Source organism: Podarcis tiliguerta (assembly GCF_965153285.1).
Source record: "Podarcis tiliguerta genome assembly, chromosome: 3".
NCBI lineage: Eukaryota > Metazoa > Chordata > Lepidosauria > Squamata > Lacertidae > Podarcis > Podarcis tiliguerta.
The window spans coordinates 104283796-104306741 of record NC_139536.1 but is presented as its reverse complement, the minus strand read 5'-3'; the positions used below and the strand labels follow the sequence as shown (position 1 = coordinate 104306741).

The following is a 22946-nucleotide window of genomic DNA, read 5'->3' as shown; positions in this document are numbered from 1 at the left end:
GAGAGACAGAGATGTGCTGAGACCTGACGCTGAAATAATAATTTTTTCTTTAATGTGCTCAGGTTGAAACGTTAAGTGAGAGCCCAAATAGGAAATGTCATCAGCACGGGGCCATTTTGAACAAGCAATTGTGAGAAACTTGTGTTGCAGACTCCCTCTTAAAAATTTAATATTTGAGGCACATCATGACATTAAATAAAAAAACCAGCTTTAGATTGTTTTAATCCAAGTAGACACACTGACTGGTATTCAACTAAGTTCTGGGAAGTTTGCAAAATGATCGTGAATGTCTGGTCCACAAGCATATTATCGCATTCTATACCAGTTGAAGATTCCAAACCACCCTTAAAGGCAGCCCCATGCATTGTGCATTGTGACAGTCTAGTCTAGATGTAGCCATAGCATGTGTGGCTGAGGCAAAGTCTGCTTTCACCCCAAATATGGCCACATCTGGCACACCAGCTTATGTTGGTAAAAGGTCTTGCGGGCACAAACTTTCCCTGTACTTTCATATATATAACAAGGAGTCCAGTTTTGTTTATATGTTTCATTATATTGGGCTACTGATTGCCTTATGATCTGGCTATTTTAAAGTTATTGGTTACTGAAAGTTTTAGATTGTGTTTTATACTATTTAATTGTATACTCTTGTGTGCCACTTTGTGAGGATACTCTCTTGGAAAGCAGGATAAAAATCTATTGAATAAATAACTTAAGTCCATTGATTTCGAGGGATCTATTCCAAGTATGATTTAGCTAGGGAGAGCCTGTATACACACAAACACACACACTTGCAGGCACACAGAACAGCATTTTGTGACATCAGCCACTGATGGTGATTTTGTAAGGGGGCAGAAATCCCCTAAATGACCTCTTCAGCAGTTTTTGGAAAACAGCTATAGATAAAAATTGATATTGGCTGGAGGGGCACTGGGAATTAGCCAACTGTAATGTCACATTGCATTACATCAGATTGTACCATTACAAAAATCAATTGCTTGTACAGTTTATACAGGGGTAAAAATGTTCATATTGAATATCCAGTGAACCGTAAGCCAACAGAGGGTATTAAAAATAAAGCATACCTGGTCTTCAGATATCCATGGTAGTTTTATCTCTGCTGCCCCCCCCATGAGTTTTCCCTCCCCCAGTCTGTGATGCATGCATTTAATTTGTTACAGCAAATCACCCCCCTCCTGTTTCATTACTGATTCTATATGCTATTGTAATTAATACTCAATTCCAGCAGCAGAGTGAAAAAAAGAACCATCCTTTTGTAAGAGTCATTCCTGGCATTAAGGACAAGGCTGATCTTGGAGTATTTGGCTGTAGTCTCAGAGTATATCCCAGTGGACTCAACGCAGCTTTCATCCAAATATACATCTATAGGATTGCACAGTTGTCGAGACCTCACAGTTTTTGTCAGTGTGCAGCTTTCCACCATCAACGACTCTGGTTGTGTGCAGCAGGGTCATCTCCTGCAAAGGCTACGAATTTCCTTCAAAGATTACAGAGGGGAGAATCTGGGTTGTATCCAACTTAGTCATACTCAAAGGAAACCCACTGAAATCAATGAGGTTATTCAGGGTGAACTCAAATCCATTGCTTTCAATTGATCACACACAAACACACACACGGTTTTTTCAGATTAATATTTCACAGTCACATATCCAACATACAACATAGAAACAAGATTCCAAAGAATCTCCTGGACTTCCATTCTCCCCTTTGTGGGTCCTATTTTTAATCATTTCCTCCTGTATGTTTTATAATAATCCAGATCTTTTACCTCTCCATTGTGTCCAAAATTCACCATTAAACTACAAGTGTTATTCCACTCCTACTAACAATTTCCACTGTTTACAATTGTCTTTAAGAGAAGTTATAAATTCCCCCCATTTCTTATTAAAATTTTGGTCTTCTTGATTTCTGATTCTTCCAGTCATTTTAGCCATTTCAGCATAATTCATCAACTTGATCTGCCATTCTTCTCTGGTCAGGACTTTATCTTCTTCCCATCTCTGGGCCAATAACATCTGTGCAGCTGTGGTCGCATACTTAAATAGTCTTTTCTGCTTCTTTGGAATTTTGGCACCTAGAATTCCTTTGGGTTTTTTAAAGGAAAGGTTATTTTAAACATATTTTTTTCAACTCATTATACATCATTTCCCAAAAATCTTTTATTACCTTACTTTCCACCACATATGATAAAAGGTGCCTTCAACTGATGACTTAATCAGATGCATCTGATAAGCTCTAGCAGAAACTCTGAGCAAATGAATGCTGAAATGGAAGAAGAGAAGAAGAAGAGTTTGGACTTGATATCCCGCTTTATCACTACCCTAAGGAGTCTCAAAGCGGCTAACAATCTCCTTTCCCTTCCTCCCCCACAACAAACACTCTGTGAGGTGAGTGGGGCTGAGAGACTTCAGAGAAGTGTGACTGGCCCAAGGTCACCCAGCAGCTGCATGTGGAGGAGCGGGGAAGTGAACCCGGTTCACCAGATTACGAGTCCACTGCTCTTAACCACTACACCACACTGGCTCTCTTGGAAGCATCTTGAGGCCATAGCAATTGAATCCACGAGCTCTTTGGAGCTTCTACAGAAGGCACATAAGGAGATTCCCATTGGATCCAGACAGTGGCTCATCTAGTCCAGCAGCCTTTTCTCACAGTGGCCAACCAGATGCCTATTGGAAGGTTGCAAGCAGGACCTCAGAGCAACAGCACTCTCTTCTCTTGTGGCTTCCAGCAACTGGTATTCAGACTCATACTGCCTCTGACAGTAGAGGAAGAACATAGCCATCAGGATTAGTAGCCACTGACAGGTTTATACTCCATGGATATCTCTAATCCCCTTTTAAAGCCGTCCAAATTGGCAGCCGTCACTGCTTCGTATGGGGACAAATTCCACAAATGAACTGTGTGCTAAATGACAAAGTACCATACTTTCCCGTCTATAAGACGCCCCCATGTATAAGACGCCCCCTATTTTGGGGTGCTCAAATTTAAGAAAATGGGGGGAGATGGCACAGAGTTGTTGAGCTTTTTCTGCGGAGGATTGCCCAGAATTCTTGAGCTTTTTTTTTGGGGGGGGGAGGAATACTCACGTTTTTTGAGCAATTTTTTTTGGGGGGAGGGAATGCTGAACCGAATATTACTCACCCAACTGGCAAACGCTAACAATCCAAACGGCGCAAGCCAAATTGCCGAGGTGGCAGCCAATCAAAAGCAGTCCTTGCCGCATCCGCTAATAACCCACCCAATTGACAAAGCAGCAGCCAATAAAAAGCAGCCCTTGCAGCAGACACCATTCACTCACCCAATCGTTAGATCCTGCTCGCAGAGGCAACCAATCGCCCATCTCCCCTCTGCATTACCCATGTATAAGATGACCCCCCCCCCTCATTTTTTTACTTTATTTTGGAGTAAAAAAACCCTCGTCTAACACATGGAAAAGTACGGTACATTTTTTCCTCTGTCCTGAATCTCCCAGCATTGAGAGTTCCCATTAGCATAACCATAAATAAATATATAACGTAAAAATATTTTGCTAAGTCTTTCCAATGATTACTACAAATGAAAAATGAGGAAAAATCAAACATACGGGTCTCTGAATGCAATATGCACCAGCTGGAGCCAATCGTGAAAGACAAGTTACATGCGTTATGACAAAATACTCGGGGGGGGGGGGGCGTTATAAGACCTGTTTCATAATAACGTTGTCTATACAGTGGCACCTCAGGTTACAGACGCTTCAGGTTACAGACTCCGCTAACCTAGAAATAGTACCTCGGGTTAAGATCTTTACCTCAGGATGAGAACAGAAATAATGTGGCAGCAGCGGGAGGCCCCATTAGCTAAAGTGGTACCTCAGGTTAAGAACAGTTTCAGGTTAAGAACGGACCTCCAGAACGAATTAAGTTCTTAACCTGAGGTACCACTGTATTTGCTTTCAGCGTTTGTTTTTTGGGGGGAAATGCTTTAGATATCAAATTAGAATGAGTTGCCATCTTTGTCCTTTACAAAATGACAGTGTGTTGAAGTTCCAGATGGGAAAAATAAATGAGCTTTTGGTCTGATAATTTGGAAGGCACTGCCCAGTTCCATCCATCACAATTCAGCACAAATGTCTCTTTTGACTGGCATACATGTGGAGGGCTTCTAATCTATGAAGCCATCATCCCTTAAGTGCTGCTAAACATGTACATTCCGCAGGTATTAGAGACTTTGGCATCTTCCTATGAGGAAGAAAGAGAGAGAGAGAACATCATATGGCAAGCAATATTGACTGTCCTTTTACGGTTGTTATTATTATCTGGAAACTGAACTGCAATCATCCATAAAAAAAGGAGAATTCCACTATGGAAGAAGACCTATTTATTTATTTGTTTGTTTCTTTATGGTATTTATATACTGCATTTCTGGTGGACTTGATAAAGTGCTTCTCATAAAATTAATAAAACGAGCATCAATAGCAATAATGGAATAAAACCAAAATGGAAAAAGACAAATGAGAAAGAACCCCATTTTGAAAACCCATTTCTGCTTCTCCAAAGTTCTCAGGGGGACGCGGGTGGTGCTGTGGGTTAAACCACAGAGCCTAGGACTTGCCGATCAGAAGGTCGGCGGTTCGAATCCCCACGACGGGATGAGCTCCCATTGCTCGGTCCCTGCTCCTGCCAACCTAGCAGTTTGAAACACGTCAAAGTGCAAGTAGATAAATAGGTACCGCTCTGGCGGGAAGGTAAACGGTGTTTCTGGTTCACCAGAAGCAGCTTAGTCATGCTGGCCACATGACCCGGAAGCTGTATGCTGGCTCCCTTGGCCAATAAAGCGAGATGAGCGCCGCAACCCCAAAGTCGGCCACGACTGGACCTAATGGTCAGGGGTCCCTTTACCTTTAATGTTCTCAGGGCAAGATAGTTCTATGGAAGCCCTCTTTGGTGGCAGAGTGGAGAGCTGGATGATAGCTGTTTCAGTAGCTCTCAGAGCTAGGAATCAACATGGAGCAGCAGGACTGACCATTCCCCCAAGGTATTTCAGAATTCAGGATTTTTCATTGCATGCAACCAGGATGAAAACTAGATACATATAAAAACGCTGAGAAAATGCTTTAAACAAACAAACAAACAAACAAACCCCGTTTTGAAAAATATATTGAATTTGCCATAAGCTCACCATCGCCATCTAGTGTCACTTTTGTATAATGCACTCAAAACATTATATTTGCAGCTGTATAGCTGAGTCCCAGGCGCTCACCAGTTGTGAGGGACTGGGCAGAGGAGGAATGGTGGAGACTGCCTCCCCCTCTTGAACCTTCCAGGGAAGAGGAAGACAGTATAGATTCACAACAGGGGTTTGAAGAAGGTCGCAGGCAGATGAGGGGGAAAGTTGGGAAATCAAAGGAGAGCCAGAGCAAAACCTGGCTGACACATTGTCATTAGAAAGCATTCCAGACTCCTCCCCTCTCCCAGAACCCAGTGAGCCTTAAAAGTAGGAGAGCAAAGAGCTCAAAGACAGAGGGCACCTAGCAGCACCCATGGAGGAGATGATGATGATGAATGAGGAAGTGGGAGAGACGGAGGATGGAGATTCATTTGGGACAATGCCATTATCCAAGATGCTGGGTTTTGTAGCCTCTCTCTGTAAATACTGAATAAAAAAAGGACGGTAAGAAATCTTCCCTTGTCTTTATACTTTCCTGGGCAATAACCGGGGGTCGCTGACAGTATCCTGGCACCAGTATTAGCAAAACAGGCCTAGTTTTGTGCATCCCAAACTGAAGAGGCATTCTGCATGATACCCAAATGAAAAGGCTGGTATCTTTGAGGACACTAAAGCACATATCAAAGGAGAGCTGCAAAATACCTTGTAATGACGGCTACCCTTCCAAGGCATCCGCACTCTGCGTTATTATCTCATTTGAGGCACCAGGAGCAGCTACAGGGCATGCAGTCATGACCTCACCTCTTACTTAGGATGGGAAGAAAGTGACAATGTGTTTAGCACATGGCAGGGCAGAGAATGTGGCTGAAGATGGCTAATGCATGCCTAAGTCTGAGGAGCTGGGGCACATGCTAAATTATGGGTATGCTAACTAAAGGGTTTGGAAAAGTTGCTGCTACTACAACTGCAGGGGGGGGGATGCAGATTTAAAGCCAGGCTCTGCAAATAATCTAGCCTGCAGGAAAATTGTTCCTACGCAGGTATAGGGATCAGTTTGGAAACAGATGGGAACAGCATTCTTTAGTGCCGCACAGGTAGCAACCTGGGCTTTGCTGGTGCTGATACTGCCTTCCAGAAAGTGGTGACAAAGGGGCTCTTGAATCTGCTTTAGCTTTGACATTCAGCGTTTTTTGTGTTTGACAGAGCAGAACTAATCTGTTGAAATTACTCAACATTCACTAGAGTGAAGACTCTTAGTGGGGAACCCGGAGAACCTTATTCTGGGAGCATAGTGATGGCCAGTTACAGCTCATCCACACTTCCGTTTGACTTCTAGGCAAGGGTCTAAGAAGTGTTCCTTTTGTCCCGACACTTTCTCTGGGAAAACCCACTGTTTCCTGCTGAATTGAAGCAAACGTCAATCGGGTTTTCTGGGCAGCATGCCCAGAAGAGAACTCTCTCTGCTTGCTCATCTAAGATTTGTTTGAGAACTGGCTTTTCATGGGAGACTTCCACACTTCGGCTATTATTCTTAGTGTCAGAAGGTGATGGGATGCAATCATATATTTCCACACACAAGGCTTGATCTCCCCAGGGAGGTTTGCCTGGCACCTTCATTGCATATCTTTAGGAGCCAGGTGGAAATATTTCTCTTCAACCAGACCTTTGGCTGATTAACACTCTACATAAAGGTAAAGGTACCCCTGCCCGTACGGGCCAGTCTTGACAGACTCTAGGGTTGTGCGCCCATCTCACTCAAAGAGGCCAAGGGCCAGCGCTGTCCGAAGACACTTCCGGGTCACGTGGCCAGCGTGACATCGCTGCTCTGGCGAGCCAGAGCCACACACGGAAACGCCGTTTACCTTCCCGCTGGTAAGCGGTCCCTATTTATCTACTTGTACCCGAGAGTGCTTTTGAACTGCTAGGTTGGCAGGCGCTGGGACCAAACAACGGGAGCGCACCCCGCCGCAGGGATTCGAACCGCCGACGTTTCGATCGGCAAGCCCTAGGCGCTGAGGCTTTAACCCACAGTGCCACCCGTGTCCCCCAACACTCTACATACCCTTGTGCAAATTAATTGAAACAAAGCATGTTTTCTATCTTACTCGTAATCCTGTACTCAAAACAAACACAAAATGTCGGTTTGGTCATTTTTTGTGTTGGCTGATGCAATCATTACATCAGCAGCTACTGTATTGCATCAGATTTTAGAATCCTGTCCGACCGCCGCAGTGTATGATGCAATCATTACGTCAGCAGCTACAGTATTTCAGCTTTTAGAAATCTGACCTGATGTGATTCGACCGCCGTTCGAGATGGATGTGACACCTAAGAAACGTACAAAGATCGTAACTCTGCATGAACACACAGCTAAGACATATCAAGAGATTGCTTCAGTGGTTGGTGTGAGTTTAGCAACTGCCAGCCGTGTCATCAAGTTGAAGCAGGAAACTGGATCGGTTTCTCCTAAACGTAAAGGAAAGTGTGGTCATAAGAAGAAAACAACTCCTACAGATGATGCTTCCTTGCTTCGACAAAGCAAAAAGGATCCGCATTGAATACGGATTTGAAGGAGAAAGGAATCCAAACCAGTTCCTCTACAGTTCACATTTTTGTACAATAAACTACCAAATTCATTGTTTGTTTCAACTAATTTGCACAAGGGTGTATGTCCTAAATGTGTTTGTGGGAGTGGGGTTATTGGTTTGGTTTGTTCTTGTTTTTATTATGTACCTGGTGGTTTTATTCAGTATTTTATGCTGTGAACCACCTGAGATCTTTGCATGGTGGGCGGTGTGCAAAGTTAATAAATAATAACAAAAATTACTAATTATTCTTTTTTTTTTTGTATTTATCTTGATATTTTATTAAGGATTTTCTTGTTTTACAGAAGTAAGTGTAATGCCTCGTTGTTGTTTTTCCATGTAACATTTTTACAAATCCATTTCATTTGTTGAGGCATTAGGGGGAGATGAAAAGAAAAAATAAAGGGGGGGTGGAGAGAGGGAAGATGGAAGGGGGTGGGGTCGGGTGGCGGTGTTTCTATTATGTTTAATGTATGTAGAGTTTGGGGTCAGCGTTGTTTGTGTTGTTCACTTGTGTTCCTTTGGTGGTGAGAGAGGTTGGGGTTGGCCTAGGGTGTGATTGTTTGCTTCTGATTGGCTGTGGTGATGAGTATGCTTGCTGATTTTTTCTGTCTGCACTGAGTATAGCAGGAAACCAACATAGGGTCAGAGGACAGATGTTCTTTGCATGCATATGTTGTAAATGTAATGTAATGTCTACTCAAAATTCAGTGGGAATTGCTCCCAGGTAAATGGGGTTAGGATTACAACCTATGCCATTGGTATCTCTGCCAAGCATATTCTTCCTACTCATGGTTGTATGCTATAGAAACATGAGGTACTCAATCCCCTCCCCACCTTTTCTACACACATCCAGTTCTCTAGTTTTGGAGGAAATTCTTTTCTTGTCAGAGTTTCTGTGACTTCTAAAACAGAGTTCACTTAAGTGAGTATGCTATGGAATGCCTCTTGGACTTCTTAATATATTATCCTAACCTGTAGTTAATTATGTGGAAGAATGTTAACCTCCCCTCTATGTCAAAAAGGCCACAGACATCAGAATTTGAAGATTAGCCAAGATTAAATAATGGCAATTGAACTGCTGCAAATAAACATTTAAGGTCCTAAATGAGATTGGCAGCAGGAGGAGATGAGGTGTCTGAAACATACATTTTGTGGTAGCATCCTTGCTAAAGCAACAGACAGTTAAGTGGAATTCAGTGCCTGGTCTTAGAAAACAGTTCAATATAATTATGAACAAAATAATGAAATAAGCATTTTTGTAATTAACAGAAATAATTGGGATACTGCTTTTTCCCTCCATGTTAGAATCTGGAAGAACCTAGTGGGATATGGTTAATTGGAGAGCCAGTCTAGGGACTTCTAGAGAATGTGCCTCAGATGATAAGAATGGCTTCCTCTTCCTTCCTTCCTTCCTTCCTTCCTTCCTTCCTTCCTTCTTTCTTTCTTTCTTTCTTTCTTTCTTTCTTTCTTTCTTTCTTTCTTTCTTTCTTTCTTGGTGATACACAGATGTTCCTTAAAGTTTATCCATATATACTCCATATACCGTATTTTTCGCTCCATAAGACACACTTTTTTCCTCCTAAAAAGTAAGGGGAAATGTGTGTGCGTCTTATGGAGCAAATGCTGGCTGCGCAGCTATTGCTGAAGCCAGCACAGCAAGAGGGAGAGCTGTGCAGCGCCTCTTGTGCTGCCTTCCCAGTGAAGCAGGATGAGCGATGGAAGGGGCTCCATAAGGGCTCCCTTCTGTCCCTCATCCTGCTTCGCTGGGAAGCCAGCAGATCAAGAGGCGCTGCGCAGCTCTCCTTCTTGCTGTGCTGGCTTCAGAGATAGCTGCACAGCTTGCTCTGGCTTTTCAGGGAGGTGGGAGAAGGGACGGAGGGCAGCCCATCAGTCCCTTCTCCCACCTCCCGGAAAAGCCAGCAAGAGCCACTCTATCTTTAAAGAGCTGCGCAGAGCGATCATATCTGCGGCTCTTGCTGGCTTTTCGTGTTTTCCTCCTCTAAAAACTAGGTGCATCTTATAGAGCGAAAAATACAGTCCTCATTAATAACAGTTGATTTAGTCCCTCAATACACCTTCAGATATGGCTGTATTTAAGTACTTTTAAGTCCCACTGACATGAACAGGAAAATAGCTCACATGCTGAGGAACTCTCCTCCTTTGAAGTCAATGAGACTCAAAGCAAGCTTAATTTGCCTGGAGAGGGCCCAATTACCTTTTCCAACCAAAGTCACTAAGTGCGCCCTCCAAAGTTAGGATAGACTAATTCAAAATGGGAAGAAAACAATCCTATGGTTGAGATGAAAAACTGGGGCAGAGCAAGCAACACAACCCAAGCCCTGCTGACTAGCTACAGGCAAAGAAGGAGTTTGTGGGAGACGGGTGTTTTTCTCCCTTCCTTTTTTTTAATCTCCTTCCATTGAGCAATGGAAATTACTATGCCAGCACCAGGGCTGGCGTATATTGGGGGCCTTTGGCAGCCATGTTGGGGAGTATGAGGGGACTGAGGATCCTGCAGATCCATAGCCTCCTCTGGCATGCCTTCAACACACAGCTTTTTCTTTTTCCCTCACAAACAGAACACCACTTGTGGGACATTCTGTGGAGCATCCTCTAGACATACAGAGCACCCTCTGGCAGCATGAATTCTCTGGGATGCAATCCACTGAGAGCAGTCAAGTACAACATTGCTTGTTTTGCTAGAGTGGACGTTCAAGGGAATGTTTGGTCCAGCCAGTCGAAACTTCCTGTTCCTCCTGGCCTGGAGCATCCTTCCTTGCATCTGACTATTGGGTGGGCATGACCTTTCCAGACCTAGCATGCTGCCACTGTCTCTCTTTTGCATCTTCCTTTCGTCCTGTGAACGGCTGGACTGCTAGCCTGCAGTCACTAGGTAAATCTCCCTTATGGGGTATACCTGTTTTGATATGTTTGAAACTTTAAGCCTAAAGGCTGCCTTCAGGGATCACACTGTGCTCTGCCTGATCATGAGTAATTGGGTCCTCCCTTAAAGAGGGCATGTGTTGCGGTGAGAACTGGCAACCAAACCCTGTGTTGTGGGTGGGTTTGATTGATTAGCCACAGCACCCAATTAGTAGGTCCCTTGATGCTGGGTTTAATCAGGCCAATGGGACGCAAGCTAAACTGATCAAGGGACCTATATATACCTATGCACATGACCCAGAGCTTCCTCTTTCGGCGTGTTCATTTGGAACACCCGCCCACCTCTCCCTATATTTAGGGCTGTGCACTTGACCTTGCTACGCTGTCGTGTGCCGTCTGTCGTTGGGACAGGGGCACGGCAGGAATTTTCCCCACTTGGCTGATTGGCTGTTGCCATTTGGGTTTCGCCTGCTGCGTCACAATCGTCACAACTTGTAAGGTTGAGGATAGGCTCTGGTTCAGGTGATAGGGATGGGAGAACGCTCTTGCCATCCCTATGTGAAGCGTATTCCGTTAAAGGAATCCAGGGACTCGGTGGTTTGGTCAACCCCTGAGAGGGTGTTGTGCCTGTGCCTGAGTCCAGGGGGACATTTGGGTGGCGGAGACAGCCTGTTCCCGGCTTTCCGCTTGTCCGGGTGTTCACCCTTGGCTGACCTATGCTGGTGCCCTGGGTGAGCGCTACCTGCAACGGTGTAGGGAGGTAGTCGAACCAGAGCCTGTGCAACCATTCACTTTCTGTAATCAATAAAGTTGTGACCTAAATTCTGCCAAAAACCAAACCAAAATCTTGTCTGAATTTATTTAAGGGGGAGGTTTAAAGGTCTAAACATGCAAAACGTTCTTTTTCTTACTTATGAATAATGCTGTAGTGTCTTTATTTTTTTAGGAGGGATTCAAGGGGTCTTACCAGGAAAATAATAGAACACATTTCAATCTGGATAGGCCAGATTGAATTGCGTATTGTCTTAAGAAACTCACACAAGTTTGCAACAGGCTTTCTGCTGTGTAAAGGGGGGAATGCACTCTAAGTAAAGGAACTTGGTAGTGCAAGTTAGGAAGGATATTAATAAACAATCTATCCTCTCCTGCCACCCTGAACATTCCCACAAATTCCATCCTGCGCCAGCCACCATCCATTACAGGCACAATTCACATATGCCAGAGCCCACGGAATGCTAGTCAAAAACAACAACAACAAAAAGCTGATGATGCAAGAACCCTGCCGCTCCCCCAGTCTCAGAGCTGCAGAAGGGAGATTCATTCTTATCATGTAATGCCTTTTGCACGCCAGAACCCTTTCTCTCAGACCAGGGAATGCTTTCTCGGTGGGGGCTCACACTAATGTATGGTGGAGGGCTTTTTCCATTACGGCACCCACTTTGCAAAATGAACTCCCTATGGGAGAGCAGGAGAGCACCAGCAATGCAATGCTTTTGCAGGCTGTTAAAGACCTTTAGTATTTCCTGGCTGGCTGTTACTCACCCCCCCCCCCGTTACTTCTGGTTGTTGCAGTTGCTAAAATTATGTTTTGTGGATGTTTCAGCTGTTCTTTACTGGCTTCGATGGGTTTTATGTATGTTGCGAGCCAGTTTTGTGATATATAAATGAAAAGTGGTATGTAAGGCGTTTTTAAAAAATGAATGAATAAAAATAAATAATCCTTTTTTCTAGGAATTTGGGGGAAAGAAATCTCTTGGCTCAGTTTTAGTGAACTTGCAAAAGCAGATAACACAGTGTTTGTTCACTTAGTGGTTCAATCCGTGATTTATTCAGTAGTATCGTTATGAAAAGTCCACCAGCTTATTAAATGGTCAGCTGCATAATATTTTTTTAAAAAAATGTAAGTAACCTACAACTGAAAATAACCAGCTGCAGATATCCCCCGAGTTACGCGCTTCACATTTGAATGTTCAGCTTCATGGAAATGCACAAATGCTCAGACCCAGTTCATGAAATCACACTGACCACATTTTTCCAGCTCGCTTGGGGGGAGGGGGGTTGTAATTGAAGGAAATAGCTACGTTGGAGTGGGGAGGGTGAACTGGAAGGAAATTACACCTATTTCAGTGCTTTAGCAATTTTGTGGGGGTGTTTGAAGCCTGGATGAGTGGAGTGAGCTTGCGCTTGATGGATTTTTATGCTGAGATCAGGCATTTCAAAATTAACCTCCACCCTCGCAGATTTGTAGCTTTCAGAATCTCTAGTTTTGCCCGTGTTGGATAGGTAGGTCTGTTTATCTGGGCACGACCTTTATTGAGCTTGAATTCATTGCAGTTCAGTCAGAATCAATCATTGCTACTTTCAGAGAAAGAAGGATGGCCCGGTTTTAACCGCTTCACTCTTAAAGCAAATATAAGGTCCCTTGGCTAATGCATGACAATGCATACCAGCTTTGGGATAAACCAATATAATTTCCCCCAAATCTTTTGGTGTGTTACTGTAGCCTTTTTAATCCATGGGTAGGAATAATTGTTGCACCCGAGCAGAGACAAAAGGAGCCAAACGACACCAAGGGGTTAATCCAGAGAAAGAGCGTTTTATTCTGCCATCCGGAGGGGCAGAGGCACCTGTGTGATTCAGTTCACAAAAGACAGGCCGCACCGAAAACATTTTACAAGCAGGTTTTATCCTTTTTTCAAACCCCTTTTTCCCCTCTCCCCCTTCACACATTCTTACATAGAATGTTGCTTTTTTCGTTCCCTGGTTCTGTTCCCGGAAGTATGTTGCAAATCAATGTACCAGGACAAGGTTGCTTAGATCTGGGAACCGAAAGGTTTCCTGTTCTCAGCTCTAGGTTTGTTACAGCGTTTTTGTTACAAAGAGGACTGCTTAGCTTGTGCTTTTTGTCTTAGAGGAAATTGCAGTTTTTAAAATGCGTACGCCGAGGCCTGGCTGGGGGGGGGGAATTCGCAAACAGTTTTTAGGGCTTTCTGGGGTAACCCTAACTGTACCCCTTCATTCCATACCTCTCAATTTTGGACAGCCTTTTTCTCAAAAAGGCTCGTCCCAGGAAGGCACAGGCTGATATTCTCGGGTCAGAGCTATAATCTGGGGGCGAAGCATGCGAGAAATCATATTGCATGTCATTGTATGCAAGCATCGCAGCAAGCAAGGTACAGAAAAGCAAAAAATTAGCAAAATGAAAAGTGGGCCAAGCAGCAGCAAAAACAGGCCTTTTACCCATCCTAGTTTTGGCAACCAGTCAAGCCATGACATGTCCCATCCCTCCCAGGTTTGGGTAGGAATATGGGCCACTGTTTCAAGTCCTGCTGCCAAATTGCGAATGGCCTCACCATGATCAGAGATGTTAAAGCAACAGGCCCCACCTGTGAGATTTAACGCTGCACAAAAGCCGCCATGTTGCGCCAGGAGAAAGTCCAACGCTAATCGGACTGAGAGAAACGCATTGCGTGTCTCATCCAATTGCGTGGCAATTAGCCTAAGGGCCGTGGCTGTTGTGTTAGCAACAATCTCTACCACTGCCTGGAGTCTGATTATGCGGTTCAAGTTATAGATTGGCCCCCTTGCCCCAGAGATTTTCTCTCCCCGATTCCAAGAGGCTGGAGCATAATGGGCCAGTATCCTTTCCGGAGGCCACTGATTTTGGCCCCAATCCTGGGAGCTGCCACCTGCAAGTGTTGCTAGGTCAGCCGAACGCCTCCTTCTAGGGGGTGCAGAGGGTATCTGGTCAGGAATCCACATGGGGGGTATTAAGTAGGCTGGAAAACAGACCCCATACCATCCTCTTGGGAGGGCATGATAGGCCTTTCTGCCACACACCCAGTAAACGTCCTGACCATGGGCAGATGTGGTGCCTGTCAGCAAGCGGGACAGGCATGCAGTCAATTTGGAACCAGAAAAAGTTCCTGTCTTGGATTCAGGCATGTCAGTTGGGGCTGGGAAGGTACGATCACAGTGGGAAGTGCCCACATAGGTCTGAGCGTCACTGGCGTCATTTGATTTGTTGACACAAAGGCAGCCAGTGATCCTGTGAACCTGGAAAGGGACGGAATGATTCCATAAAGAAGAATGGTTGCCCAGAGGCTGGAAGGCAACAAGTGGAGTTGTAACCAAGGATTCATTCCAAGGCACAGGGAGGAGTGGCATTCCTCCCAGAGCATCTACAGGGGCCAGAGTGCAAACGGCACAATTGGTCCGATTTGCAGAGAACGCAACCATCTCAGCAACCTGAATCCATTTATTATATGTGTGGTGGGCCCCCCACGATTGCGGCAGTTGTCTGGTCACTGTGAGTGGTATTGGCATATCAAAGATCAAAGGCAGCAGAAATACCAGCATGGGGACCCACAGTCATATTTGAGCCATTGTATGCATGTGGAGGGGCTTAGGTAAGTGCTAGAGAGTGGGCTGGGGTGTAAGTACGCTGAAAGAAAAGACTCACTAGACACCCTCCTCTGCAGGGGTGGCGTAAAGCAAACCAGGCCAGGTACTTTCAATAAAGTTCAGTTATGCAAAAGGAAAGAAAAGAAAATGTGAAAATGTCCTCTTTCAATCCATGCTGGATTCTTGAGCCGTGCAAAACGTCAGCTTCTGGAGTGACGTGAGCAGGGCTGTAGTGTGGTGGGCATTCAGTCGTCTGGTGGGCGTTGGACGTCTTGGGTCTCTTCCAACAAGGCTGGAGCGATGTCTGGACGTCTGGGGTAAGTCGAAGGGGCCAGTGCAGATCAGGTGTCACAGATGCTGGTGACTTTAACAGCTGTAGAGAAACAGGACAGCCTCTGGCCGGTTTACCTGTCAAGAGAAGAGAAAAAGAAACACACGGCAGAACGACTGTACATTGACAGATAGCATTTGCACCTAAGGTATAGGCCTAGCAAACATTAATTCAAAAGGGTATGCTTGGCAGGAAACTTCACAAGGGGTTAACAGTTCTGTTCCTTGGGTTTAGTTTTGCCAGCTGAGATTTTTTTTTTTTAAAAGTCTCATTCATGTGCTCTAAATTTCAGAGCTCTCGTGGCCTGTAAGCCATGTTGCAAATTTCAGTTTTCATCTGCCAAGTTTGCTAGTGTCCAATGTGTTCCCTTGCTTCTGGCAAAGTATCAAAGTTTCAAAATTCCTATGTTATGCTGCAGCTCCTTTTTCAGAATAAAATTGCACCTAAAAAGAAAAACTTGACAAAGTTCACAGAAAGCATTCACTTGCTTTTAAGAAAGTCACTTTCCTCAGGTTAGTGCTTGGGGCAAGGGGGGTGGGTAACCCTTGGCCTTCTGGGTTTTTTGTGGCTGAACCATAAATCCAGACAGTGTGGGGTTCAGGGTAGCTGGTTGGTGAGAATGCAGCATTTTCCTCTTGGGATAGCAGTCAAGAGATAACGCTCTGAAGCTACCTCCAAGTGCCTGGCACAAGGGAAAAAATCAAAAAAACAAACTTTATGTCCTGTTACTTGCATGAATGAATGTTAGAAACAGTTAGTTCACTTGCTTCTGCAACAGTCTTTTAGCAAGAACAGAGATGAGAAGAAATCATTTTTGAGAAATCTTATTGTTCCCAGCCTGTGGGGGTGGGGTGTGTCGGGCGTGGGGCCTATGGGCATTCCATTTCCCAATGACCCTCTTGCCTGCAGATGGTGCACTGGTTTCTTCCCTAGGCGTCTTCTTTCCCTCCCATGGACACCCTCTTGCATTTTTGGCTGCTGGCTGCTTGAAGACAAACCCCTAATTATTTTGGCTGGGTCCTCTTCGAAAGAAGGGTTCTGATTTAGGGTGCTTAGAGGTCTGTGGTCCTGGACATCAGATGACTCCAGGGGGTCATACAGTCAGTGGGTGGGCCATCAACGTGGAGTTTTAGCTACCCCAATTGCAACATCAGTATTGTCCGCTGCCCTGAGGGCATGTATCTTGCGGATTTCCTCAATGGTCAATATTGTAATCCCAGGGTTTTCAATCCTTTGGGTTTAATTGTCTCTTTTTTAACAGTTCTGTCCTATGCGGCTCTCAAAGCCTTCTGCTCTGTTTCTTTCTGACTGCCAATTCACATCCTTGCATTGTGCTGCTTCTAGAACCAAGAAGCCACATCCAGCTCACTCTTTTAAAAAGTTCTACATACTGGAACACTCTGTCAGACTGCTTACTAGTCCATCTTATCTCTTTATCTAGAGTTTTTCTGAAGTCATCATCATCACCATCATCTTCACCTTCCTTGCTTGCATCAAAAGGGGGTTGGGTAAGGGGAACCTCATTTAGCCCTGGTGCAGTTGCTGCATATGGTGGTGGGGGGTAATTATCTCCTCTTCCAGGACTGGCAAAACTGGTGGCTTTTTAACTTGTAATTGTACTGAACACAGTTTGACTTGGGCAGTCACAATTCTATTTTTCCGAAGCCATGAGGGATTTTGATCCACATTGGCTTTCCAGATAGAAATATAGGGAATCTGATCTGTGTGGGCCTTGAAAATGTTACTCCATAAAATGTTGACCAAGTTTGGATCAAAGGATCCTCCAGGAGGCCATTCTGGTAAATACGAAGGCCAGTCAACTTCACATAAATGTTGGAGTCTGCTTTTTTTGAGTTTACATCCCCACTCTTCTGCTTTCATGGCACTTTTCTAGTTTTCCAGAAAGCTCTGTAGTGGTGTCTCAAGAATTGTTTTACTGCTTTTATTTCCCATGACTCTGGGATCCTGGGGACACTGGGACACTGGGACACTCCCTCCTCCTAACGTTATTTTCTCTCACTCAGTCACAGGCCGGACGTTGCTTTCAACGTCTCACACACTCAAAACATTCACTGGAGTGTCCCCACACGCACATTCAGAAAAAAAACAAAAACCCATGCACCTCCCCCAGTCCCCTTTCCCCTCAAAAAATAACCACAACCGGCAGCGTTTTGACTTCGACCAGGGCCCAAGAGCACTCTACTGCTTCTTTTGGACACAAAAAGAACCATAACCGGTATCGCTTAGACTTCGACCGGGGCCCAAGAGCACTCTACTGCTTCTTTTGGACACAAAAAGAACCATAACCGGCAGCGCTTAGACTTCGACCGGGGCCCAAGAGCACTCTACTGCTTCTTTTGGACACAAAAAGAACCATAACCGGCAGCGCTTAGACTTCGACCGGGGCCCAAGAGCACTCTACTGCTTCTTTTGGACACAAAAAGAACCATAACCGGCAGCGCTTAGACTTCGACCGGGGCCCAAGAGCACTCTACTGCTTCTTCTGGGCACAAAACTAACCGGCAGCGCTTAGACTTCGACCGGGGCCCAAGAGCACTCTGCTGCTTCTTCTGGGCACAAAACCAACCATAACCGGCAGCGCTTAGACTTCGACCGGCGCCCTGCAGCACCCTTTTTGCTGCTTTTCTGGGCAATACCAAAACCAGTGGCACTTCTTCTACCCTGCTGGCGGAGTTGATCAGACTCTCTTATTGCTCCCACCTATCCCTGTGGAGCTTACCTTGTTCCTCGAGGTACCTTCTTTCTGCACGGCCGTTGCTCTTTCTCTCCGTCACTTGTCGCGTGTCCACTCAGGAACGGGTGGCCAGTCCCTCCCACGAAGATGGCAGGATGCGCGCTGGAACTGTTGACCCAGGATCCTGAGCTGCTCGCCTTGCAGTGACGCCCTGGACCTCTTTGTCCCTCGATCTCGGGGAACGTGGTTATTCCCGGCCAATGCACCAGAAATATGTAGCCTTTTTAATCCATGGGTAGGAATAATTGTTGCACCCGAGCAGAGACAAAAGGAGCCAAACGACACCAAGGGGTTAATCCAGAGAAAGAGCGTTTTATTCTGCCATCCGGAGGGGCAGAGGCACCTGTGTGATTCAGTTCACAAAAGACAGGCCGCACCGAAAACATTTTACAAGCAGGTTTTATCCTTTTTTCAAACCCCTTTTTCCCCTCTCCCCCTTCACACATTCTTACATAGAATGTTGCTTTTTTCGTTCCCTGGTTCTGTTCCCGGAAGTATGTTGCAAATCAATGTACCAGGACAAGGTTGCTTAGATCTGGGAACCGAAAGGTTTCCTGTTCTCAGCTCTAGGTTTGTTACAGCGTTTTTGTTACAAAGAGGACTGCTTAGCTTGTGCTTTTTGTCTTAGAGGAAATTGCAGTTTTTAAAATGCGTACGCCGAGGCCTGGCTGGGGGGGGGGAATTCGCAAACAGTTTTTAGGGCTTTCTGGGGTAACCCTAACTGTACCCCTTCATTACAAGAGACACCTTTCGAGTATCAAGCTGCAGGTTGGGTTTTTTATTATTATTATTTGTTGTTGTTTTTTTGCTGTCAGATGCAGGACGATGCCCCACATAGCCCCTAATTTCATTCCAAGCACATACATGGCAGCAGTAAAACTGAGTACTAGCAATCAATAAATGCTGTGGTAAATCACGCAAGCGAGGCCTTGGAAATGACAGGTCAGCAAGCAGGCCCGGTCACTCGCTAATATGCAACATGCCCTATCGGTGACCGCTTGTCAAAGTCACCGGTCTCTGTACATGAGAAGTGTGTGCCACAGACCACAAGATTCAGTTGGGACCCTGATTTATTCTTTGAAAAACAGCCAGTCTCAACTGTGACCAATGTGAGGCCTGTTCAATTTAGGTCTGAATCCTGATTCAGGAAAGCCAAATCTTTTTACCTCCCCATTCACTATTATGGGGAAATTTTTAAATGGCTATAGCTTTTGGTGCATGGCAGAATTGAATGAAATTTGCAGGCATAGAAACGCCTAAATTAAGCCTGCTAAATTCCAGGCAAATATGCCCATGGGTTTGGTGTGCCAGGTCCCTTAACTTGTAAATCCAATGGTGGTTCTGAATACAAATGTGATAGCTACTGCACAGCAAGTCATATAGTGCATTTGAAATAGAAATAATTAATTTTATTATTATTAATTAATGTTACATCACAACAGTAAATTTGTTGAGGATGAACAATGAGGTGAAAATATGTTTAGGTGTCTGAATAGCTATCAAAAGAGAAACACCCACTGCCTTATTCCTAAAAATGAATGCGCTAATAATCCTTTGAGAAATATTATGTATTGTGCCATATTCATCTTCATAATAACACCCACATTATTAAATCCAGTAGCAATGCTTCAAATTATGCCCTGTGAACTTTGGATTTAATAAAAGGCATTTCACAATATTAAAGCACTTCATTATAAACAGAGCAAATAAAAAATATGCGTATGTTCTTCAGCTGTTCATATCAACAGTGAAACCAAATGGTAATGGATGGGAAATTATCCAGTCTAGGAAAGTGGATTTTACAATGAAATGAGAGGGTTGCTAGAGGGTTTCTAATTTTTTTATCCATAAACCTAGATGTGGAGTCAACCATAATATAACTTGCCCAGCACAATACATTTATATTATATATGTATGTGCGTGTATATAAATATACTTATACCCCCCCGCCAAAAAAAAGAATCCTGTATTTTGGGAAGGGGCAGGTGTGGGCATTCTCCATCAATTACTGACAATAGAAATTGCATTCAACATATCTCAAAGGGAAGAGAAATGTTTGGAAAAATTCTCTGGTGGAGATGTTACAGGGTTTTGTTGCATTTAGTTTGCATTCAGGGGGACTGTGGGGTGTTTGTGAATGTCCTTTCATTCTACAAATCACCTCTCTGGTGGTCTTGGAAGTCTTCACTCTGCAGTCTTCCTGAGTGCCAGCATTTCTTGAAAGCGCCTGATGTCCTCTGCTGGGCTCCTCTGTAAACAGGAGAAGGTGACAGCTGTTCTCCGTTGTCTTTGAAGTGAAGTAGTTTTGCTTGACAAGAAATCAGTGCATAAAGGGTTGTGTGTGTGTTAATGCAAAAGAAAGAGCTTCCCTCAAAAACAAAATCAGTGAGCACCCCACTCTAAGGTCCTCAACAGCCATCCTGCTCCCTGACTTTTCACACATCAATGAAAACCCAGGGGAAGACACCCTGATGTAACTCTTCCCATAGGAGAATTTGAGATCAGGAAGCAGGGGCAAGTAGGTGAGGCTGCTGAGAAATGTTTAGTGGGAAGAAGAGGTGGGGAGACACCACCCATGGCCAGGGGCACCCCAAACTATTTTGCCACTGAAATATTCTCGAAGTCGAGAGTGGATTTCATGCTCTTTATTCAGCTCATAGTGGTGAGGAGGAATGGAAGTTCCCCTAGAATGTCTACTTTATATACATTATTTACACAATGGGCCCCACATGATTGGCTAATTCTGGGATTCTCCTGTAGGCCAATCAGGTTGTGGATTCACTTCCACCTGGAGCTGGATTGGGTGGCTCCTGTGGACCAATCAGACTGCTGCATTCTGAATCCTATTGTTCTAGGACCAGTCAGACTGCTGCATTCTGAATCCTATTGTTCTAGGACCAATCAGACTGCTGCATTTTGGATCCTATTCAACTCAGTACATAACAGCCACCTGAGGTGAAACGGGACTGTGTCACCTCCCACCTTCCCTTCCGCCAAAGTCTCGCTTACCAGGGTCACATGACGAAAGCTTCTGGCTTCCGGGAAATTCTTGCACGAGGTCCACAAAATCTCACCAGAATCCAGAGGTGGCAACAACTTCTCCTTGCTGCTGTGGCGGTGGAAGAGGTTAGGAGAAGCTTTGGCAGCTGTGACATCTCACAAGAGCTTCATGAAATCTCGGCAGAGGCCACCATTGCTTCTCCTCACTTCAGCAGCAGCAGAGGCAGACATGGGGGCTTTGCCCCTTAGGATTCAACACCCAAGATGGATGCCTCAGTCCGCCTCATGGGCTGTCTAGCCCTGTCCATGGCCATTTTGTAACAATAAATTAGGCTCAGTCCTACAAAAGAATAAAGAACTTCTGAAATGCCCAGCAAAAGAGGCAGTAAAATGGAAATCTCTTTCACAGATGAAAAAAGCATTGGGGGGGGGGATGAGGACAGGTTTCAGCACAGCTGTAGTAGATATGAAATTGCAACTAAAGTGGGGTGTCTCAAAAGAAATAAAGCACAATAGGTTGTGAATAACAGGAAAAGTTAAAGCATCAAAAAGCAATTGAAAATGTTAGGCAACATCCAACCTCATGTGAACAGACTTCCACTTGCTGTACTCCACCCACGTGCCCCAGTGCCCCACAATCTTCCCCCCAAATAGAGGAAGAATCTGTTTTGCCATGGTTTGTGCCTCTTCCACTTGTGGACAGACACCACTGGATTTCACCCATTAACATCAATACCATATTTTTGCTTCCAAAAATAAATACATAGATGCTAAGCCTCGAGAAAAAACATTTGTGCTTTGTGTGCCATTTCACTCAGTTTAGACTTCTTGCAATATCGAGAGTTTATTTCCATCTTCAGATGGAATTCTTTTTTCTTGCCTGTTTTTAAACAACATTGGACCTTAAAAGTTGTGGCTGGCTTTTGTCCAAATATTCAAAGACAGAAGCAGTCTGAGCTCCCCTTGAAGGTCTTCTTCCCCAGCCCCAGCCATTCCTGTGTTCCTTTTCTCTAGCGGATACACATTTCTTTAATTACTTTTGAGTGTGATATATTACAATGTGTAAATCATTGCTATGTTGCGATGCGTAAATCAATCCAACCTAGAGAAACCCCATCATTGAACTAGCAATGAGCTATAATTTAATCTATCTAGGGCCAGTCCTTCCATGGGATAGATGATAATAGGAATTGGCAGTTCAGCAAGACCTTTTCAAGCATTGCCAGTAGCCCTAGGTGGTGAGTCGGCGTGCTTTCAGATATGATGATCTGGTTTTACTGATTACCCGGTGAAAACTGTCCTGTGCCCAGTTAGCTGGCTCACTTCTGTCATGTGTGACTCCTTTCCCAAGTGCCAGTTTCAGGCATTGAGAGACCATTGGTCGAGATGCACGCAGTAGGACCATTACCTGAGAGCACCCATCTCACCCTCCCTGACCCTATGGTCACTTCTCATTTGCTTACATCTCTTTCTTGGCTGCTCTGCCCCACTGCCTAGGCTTGCTCAGCCACAGAGGGCAGCAATAGCAAGAAGGAGCAGCAGAACAAGGTGGCTCCAGAAACTGCCGGTGGGCTCCCTGCTAGAGCATGGGCCTTAGTGAACAGCAGTGATGCCAACCCCTGGCATCAGCCCTGCCTCCCCCTAGCCACTCCTTGAGCATCTGTGATGTCACAGATGCCATGGAATGTTCAATAACATTCTAAAGGGGAAGGACCAGTCACAGAATCCTGGAAAGCAATACAGCTTATGGGAAGGATGCTGGACATCTAGGCTGAGTTGGCTATACTCCACACAAGGTATAGGAAAACATGCATGC

At 44.8% G+C, this 22946-nt stretch overlaps 1 long non-coding RNA gene across 1 annotated transcript; it reads right to left on the bottom strand.

Moving 5' to 3' along the window:
- Positions 1-1648: 1648 nt before the first annotated feature.
- Positions 1649-22696, bottom strand: LOC310673579. The gene is made up of 3 exons (XR_014509133.1): positions 22594-22696; positions 20292-20380; positions 1649-2104 (listed from the first exon to the last, which is right to left on the bottom strand). It is a non-coding gene; the product is annotated as an uncharacterized lncRNA (long non-coding RNA).
- Between the last annotated feature and the right edge of the window lie 250 nt (positions 22697-22946).